Source organism: Lycium ferocissimum, chromosome 3 (genome assembly GCF_029784015.1).
Source record: "Lycium ferocissimum isolate CSIRO_LF1 chromosome 3, AGI_CSIRO_Lferr_CH_V1, whole genome shotgun sequence".
Taxonomy (NCBI): domain Eukaryota; kingdom Viridiplantae; phylum Streptophyta; class Magnoliopsida; order Solanales; family Solanaceae; genus Lycium; species Lycium ferocissimum.
Genome location: NC_081344.1, coordinates 45,780,225 through 45,786,863, shown reverse-complemented (window position 1 = coordinate 45,786,863; position 6,639 = coordinate 45,780,225).

Sequence of the window (6,639 nt, the reverse complement as noted above, 5' to 3'; positions counted from 1 at the left end):
CCCAACCCCTAGGCCGTGACTAGTGCCCGATCTGGGCACCCAAACACACCTATCAAACGCTATCACAAGTTATATCAAACGCATCCAGGTATATAACGAAGCGACAAGGCCGTGTTTCAAATTTATATAATTTGCGAGAAAAATTTCGGCGAGTTTCCTTTGTTTTACGGACTATCCAAAATAACCTTGCGCACGCAGAAAATACCAACAAAGGCCACGGGGCCAACAAAGCAACATATATATATATGCGGGCCGACAGAGCCGCCGCGGCGAATGGAATCGCCAAACACAACATATACAAACACAAACCGTACGGAGGTAGGAACAACCCACAAAACATGTCCATAGACCTCTAAACGGACGACGAGAATCATATGACGGGACGGGGCCCGCCGTACCCATGAACAAATATATACAAATGCAACGGACGAATATATACCAAAAATATAAGCTCGAATGAGAGGAGCACTCCAATAGCGAGAAGAGGGTGTCCTAAACAGGTGGATCACCAAACTTGTGCGTACTGCGGGCATGAAACGCAGCCCCCGAAGAAAGGGGGTCAGTACGAAATATGTACTGAGTATGCAAAGCAGAAAATATAGTATACAAATCTGAGTCACAATCGAAATAGAGGTACAGAAAGCAAATGCATTTCCAAAATATCAAAATGTTACTTCAAAATATAAATCATGCATAGGGCACAGGAAATATGGTCGCCCGCCCGTCAATGGCGCCATAACACAAGATAACACCGTAAAGTTTTAAATCTCCGAATCTCCGTCACATATCATACACAACATATCGCCATACACGGCATCACACCAAATATAAGTGGAACTCGCCCCTCGAGCGAGGAACTCGGTGAACCATGAACACGGCATAATACGGAATACATCATAATGCGCACGACAACGGGCAAGCCCGGGGACCGGCGAACGATATCATAGTAGGCACGAGCGGAGTAGTGAGTAATCATATGCATAAAATCATTATCATAAATCCAAATGATAAGTAAAATAGTCATATTTGAAACGGAATAATAATTATAACTTTCTTTTTCAAAAGTTGTCAAAATTCACATAAGGGAACGTCGCGGGACCCACGGACGGGTGTAGACCCGAACGGGCCCGCCTATGAAAAACATACTCATTCTATATCATACAAACTCCTACGAAAATTTCAAAGCAATCCGAGCTTTTCCGGGAAAGTTATGGGCGTTTGAACTTTTGGAATCGCTAAAGAATAAGCTTTAAAACCAAAAATCAGCTTTCATGAAATCTTTACAAATTATGAATTCCAAGGATATAAGGATCAATGTTATGTCATATGAGCACAAGAATACCAAGGAAACACATGCGAATCATAGACAAGCTCGGATTGCGAGAATAGAGTTTCCTAGAGGCTCGTATCATAGCCTACTTTAACTAAGGCATGCCAAAAAGAAAGGTTACTTTACATACCTCAAACGCTCCCCAATATGATCCAAACTCAAGCTAAATCCAACCTATGATTCGGGCTGCCCACGATCTATAAACAAGCCATAAAATGCCAAACATTAGCTAAAGACTTTTTTGGCCTTATATTCCAAATTTGCCCTTAATTCTACAGAAATTTGGGCAGCATTTCCCCTGTAAATAGGCTACCCCGAGAATTTAACTCGGCCAAATCAATCAACAACAACAACAACCAACCAACCTAGCAACATTAAAAACCAATCCGGAAGGCAATACAACAATAATAGCTCTCTTTTCCATCATTCAACAACTTTCATAAATTCAATTCGACGACTTACCTTCAAGCCAAAATCGACGCTTATACATTCACATACTAACCCGAACCCATACCAACACTATTTAAAGACGTTCTAAGCAATTCATATAACATTTCCAACAATCCAAAATTTTCCCAAAGCAGCCGAATTCATCCCAAAACCGAGAACCCCACTTTTCACATTCCTCATTCTCAAATCATGATTTGTATCCACAATTCACATTCTAACAATGCTATTCTCATCAATATATAATTTACATTAAGTGTACAATAATCTCCAATTCATTTCAACAATCACAATATCAATTTGAGTCAATAAACATTCATTTCCAACATAGAATTCACAACGACGACTAAAACATTAAGCGATATTAATTCAATTCTTGGCACATAAGGTGACCCATTTCGACCAACACTACACATATACATATATGGATGATTCTCAATCGTTCTTCACCTTACCATGATCATAATATACTAACTAAACATTAATTCATCACTTCAATACAACACAACACACACACACACACTACACGGCTAGAACACCACACCCACAACTCACTTCCAACATTCCATATTTCATGATTTTCCATCCAATTAGCATACTATAACAAGCATACAACCTTTATAACATACAAAACATAATCAAATCTTACCTTTCTCTTCAATTTCCCAATAGCTAGGGTTTCCAAAAGATGAAAAATAATGGGTTGATCACTCCAACGTCGTCTCCACGCTACTTAGGGACCTCAATATAGTGGGTTTACATCAACAAAATAATTTTAGAAGGACAAGAAATGGGAGTGGATTTTTTTTTTTGGTCAAGTCGAGAGCTCTCCTTCAATGGAGAGGTTCTTAACTTTTTTTTTTTTTTTTTTGCGCAAGTGTTGAAATGAACTAAAGATGACTAGTGGTCATCTTTTAATCCTCTATGAAGTTGTACAAAAATCTTGGCCCACATTAATGTGTTGTCAATTAAAAGATGACACAAAATTGTGTGGGCACCACTTTATGCCACACGGCCAAGGGCCAATAATTCATGATTTCCAACTTCCAATTTTATCACTTTTGGTCCCAAATTTTCCTAATTGTTCCATACCAATAAATTCATGCATGACTTATATCTCAAAATAAAATCGAAGGTCAAAAATCCCGACTTTGTATCCCAAAATAGTTTTGTCCTTAATTTATCATAATTAATCCGGATTATTCTAATGCACAAAAATACGGGTTCTAACAATGACTTGTAGACAACCCTAGGACAGAACTACTCTAATACCACTTCTGTCACGACCTAAACTGGAGGGCCATGATGGGCACTTAACCGTACTAGTCAATTACCACCTGACATGCATATGACATGAATATGAACATAGGTGGACCAATAGGGCTATCATGTGACTCACAATAACTCATAGGGAGTACGTATATATCAGCTGCTATGAAAGACTCATCTGTATGAAAATACTGAACATGCTATATGAGCTGGTAAAGCTATAATAACAGACCGTGATGACAAATACAATTTCAAGTATGGACACCATCTGACTGTACATAACTGTCTACGAGCCTCTACTAGAAACATAACATAACGTGTGTCACGACCCAACCCCGTAGGCCATGACTAGTGTCCGAATTGGACACTCATACGCACCTAATATTTAGAATCAGCATACCAAACTTGCTTGAATATAAACGATCATATATAGCCTAAAATTAACGCATAATAGTCAACATACGTCATAAAAGCTTACGAGGTCGTCATAAAACACAAGTCTCCAAATATGCACAAAAGCAAGCCGACTAAAGGCGCCGGGCGCGGCGGGACCCCGCCCAAAACATATAACACACCCACATACCGTACAGACATAGCCATCCCCACGTACATGTCCACGTACCCCCAAATGAAAGAATAAAATCATACGTACGGACGTGCCCCCCGTCGTACCCCCGAATAAATATATACATATGCACTCGAAAAAGTATATATATACCAAAATATAGGCTCCGGACGAAGGAGCACTCCAGAAAGGCATTAGTGTCCTAGGGCGGGTGATCACCAAGTCGAGCGTCCGTACCGCGGCGGCACGAAATGCAGCCCCCGAATAGGAGCGGGACGAATACGTATCGAGTATGTAAAGTAACACAGAATCATAATAACAAATACGTAAAATAGATTTCCGATATGCAAAATGTCAAAATATTTAGTTAAAATATATATCATGCATAGTTCTTAGAACGATGGTCGCCCGCCTGTCGATGGCGCCATACAACACAAAGATCACACCAGAGGATTTCTATATCTCCGTGACCCGACATATCCCGTAACACACTATAACGCCATAAGACAAAGATAACACCAAGTATAAACGAACCCGGCCCTCTCGAGGAGGAGTTCGAATCGTAACACAAACATCACACCGGAACATATCATAATGCGCACGAAATATAACCGGCTCTGATCCGCGAACTATAATAAATCTTACAAGCACGAGTGCAGTAATGCGAGTAACCATATGCATAAAATCATAATCATAACTCATTAAATAAGTAAGAAATCCATATGCGGGAGTCAAAGTGAAAATATATTAAATTTTTCTCAAGGTCATTAAGGATAAGCATAGGAAAAGCCGCGGGCCCCACGGACGGGTGCCGACCCCATCCGAGCTCCGCTACGAGAGTTGGGGGAATGTTATGTCTTATGAAGTTACCTATTATGTTTCAAGCATCCGAGCTCATCCGCAAAGTTACGAGCGTTGAAGTTCGAACCTTTTTAGTAGCAAAAATTCTTTAAGACTTTTGAAATTCAATCTTTCGAAAACATAAGAACCTTAGTTTTTGGTTACCTTAAAGAGTAAGTCTTTAAGAATGAATAAGGTACATATCTAAGCTCGGATCCTAAGACCGGAATTACCCCGAGGTCGGTCATAGCCTAGTAGCACTAAGACATGCCAAAGAAGAGAAAGTGACGCCTTACATACCTTGTCCGCTCTCAAGTCAAGTCAAGCCTCAAGTCTCGGGCGCTCCAAGATCTACATAACACCAATATACCAAAAATTAACCATAAGCATTTCGGCATTCAATTCCAAACGAACATTAAATTCTACGGAAATTTCGGCAGCATTTCCCCTGTAAATACAACAACCCCGAGATTTCAACTCGGCCAATTTCAACAACAACCAAACTACAACATCAATAATCAATTCACAATGCATTCCAACATTAATAGTTCTTTCTACATGACTTCAACAACATTCATAATATTCCAACAACATTCAACAACATTCATAATATACTCATTTCAACTACTTACGTTCAATCTAATATCCGTTGCTTATACATTCGATTACTAATCCAAAACCTTCGACACAATATTCAAGAACGTCTTAAATAATTCACAATTTTCCGAACAACCCAAACAATCCTCCAACTCACCCGAATTCTCCCCCAAACCCGAGAACAACATGATCTACATTCTTTCCTTCCAAATTCATGAATTACACTAATAATCCACACATTAACAATGCAAATCCTCATAAATACAATAATCACATAAAATTCGCATAAATTTCCAAATCATCCCATAACTAACATAACATTATTTTGAGTCATTAAACTTGCATTTTTCCTCATGAAATCCATAACTACGATAACGAAAATACTAACAACGATTTGTTCATTCACAACTACACAAAAGGGGACCATACGGCCAACACCATACCCACACACAAAGATGATTTTCATTCTTTTCTTCGCCCTACAACAATCAAAACATGCTCATTAGGATTAATCCACTACTCTTAGAACAACACACACATGCACGGCTATACCCCATATGCACGGCCCAACTTCTATCATGAATTTCTTCCTTTTTTATCATACGACAACACATATAAACCATTCATAACACATAAAACAAGATTAGAACTCACCTTTCTTCTTCAACTTCTCAACTCGTCTAAAGTGGTGGACGAAGAAAACGCAGTAATCTATCGCTTGAAACAACTCCACGTTACTAAGCACCCTCGAATTAGCAAGTTTGCTTGAAGAAATTATTTTTTTGATGGCTTAAAATTGGTCTCTCAATTTCTGTGGGTATGTATTACACCCCCAAGTTTCGGCACATTGAGACGACAGAGTTAGCTAGTTAACTATAGACACCAGAGTTATCACGAAAGGATGGGAGATTATTGATGCCGTTTTGGCAATACAAGAGTCCGAGTTCGTGTAATAGGTTATGGAAGGAAAGATAAGGACAAGGCCATTTTCCGGTTTTTGATTTAATGCGCAAGTCGCTTACAAATATTATGGGCATGGAATATTAAGGGCAAACTGAATTTAAACTATTATATTTCAAGGATTATGTACATGTGGACAAGACGACTAGGCAAGCAACAAAATTGGTCATCTTTATGACTTAAGAAATTCTAGAAACTCGGAGAAAAAGAAAGAAAAAAGAAAAAAAAAAAAAGAGAATAAAGTGGGAGCCATGTGGCCGGCCACCTTGGTGGGGCCACACACATTGTCTACATTAATTGAAATAAAAGATGACCAAGTCATCTCATTTCATCATCTTCATCACTTGGAAACTTCAAGAAAATCTTTGAGAGAAAGCAACAAGGCCTATTCGGCCAAGAGCTCTGGAAATTCCGAGGGTCCAAGAATTGATCTCCAAAAATTATTTTCTCCTAATTTCTCTACTAATTGGAATGTCCTCGTCAACGTGGGAGTGGTTGTTAGAACAAGAAAACCGCTCGTTGTTGTGTTTCACCAAAGCTAGCCGTGGGAGAAGTCATGGAAAAGGCAAGATTTAATCCTCCCTTACATGTTCTATGGATGATTTGAGCATGTTATAATATATGGAAATGA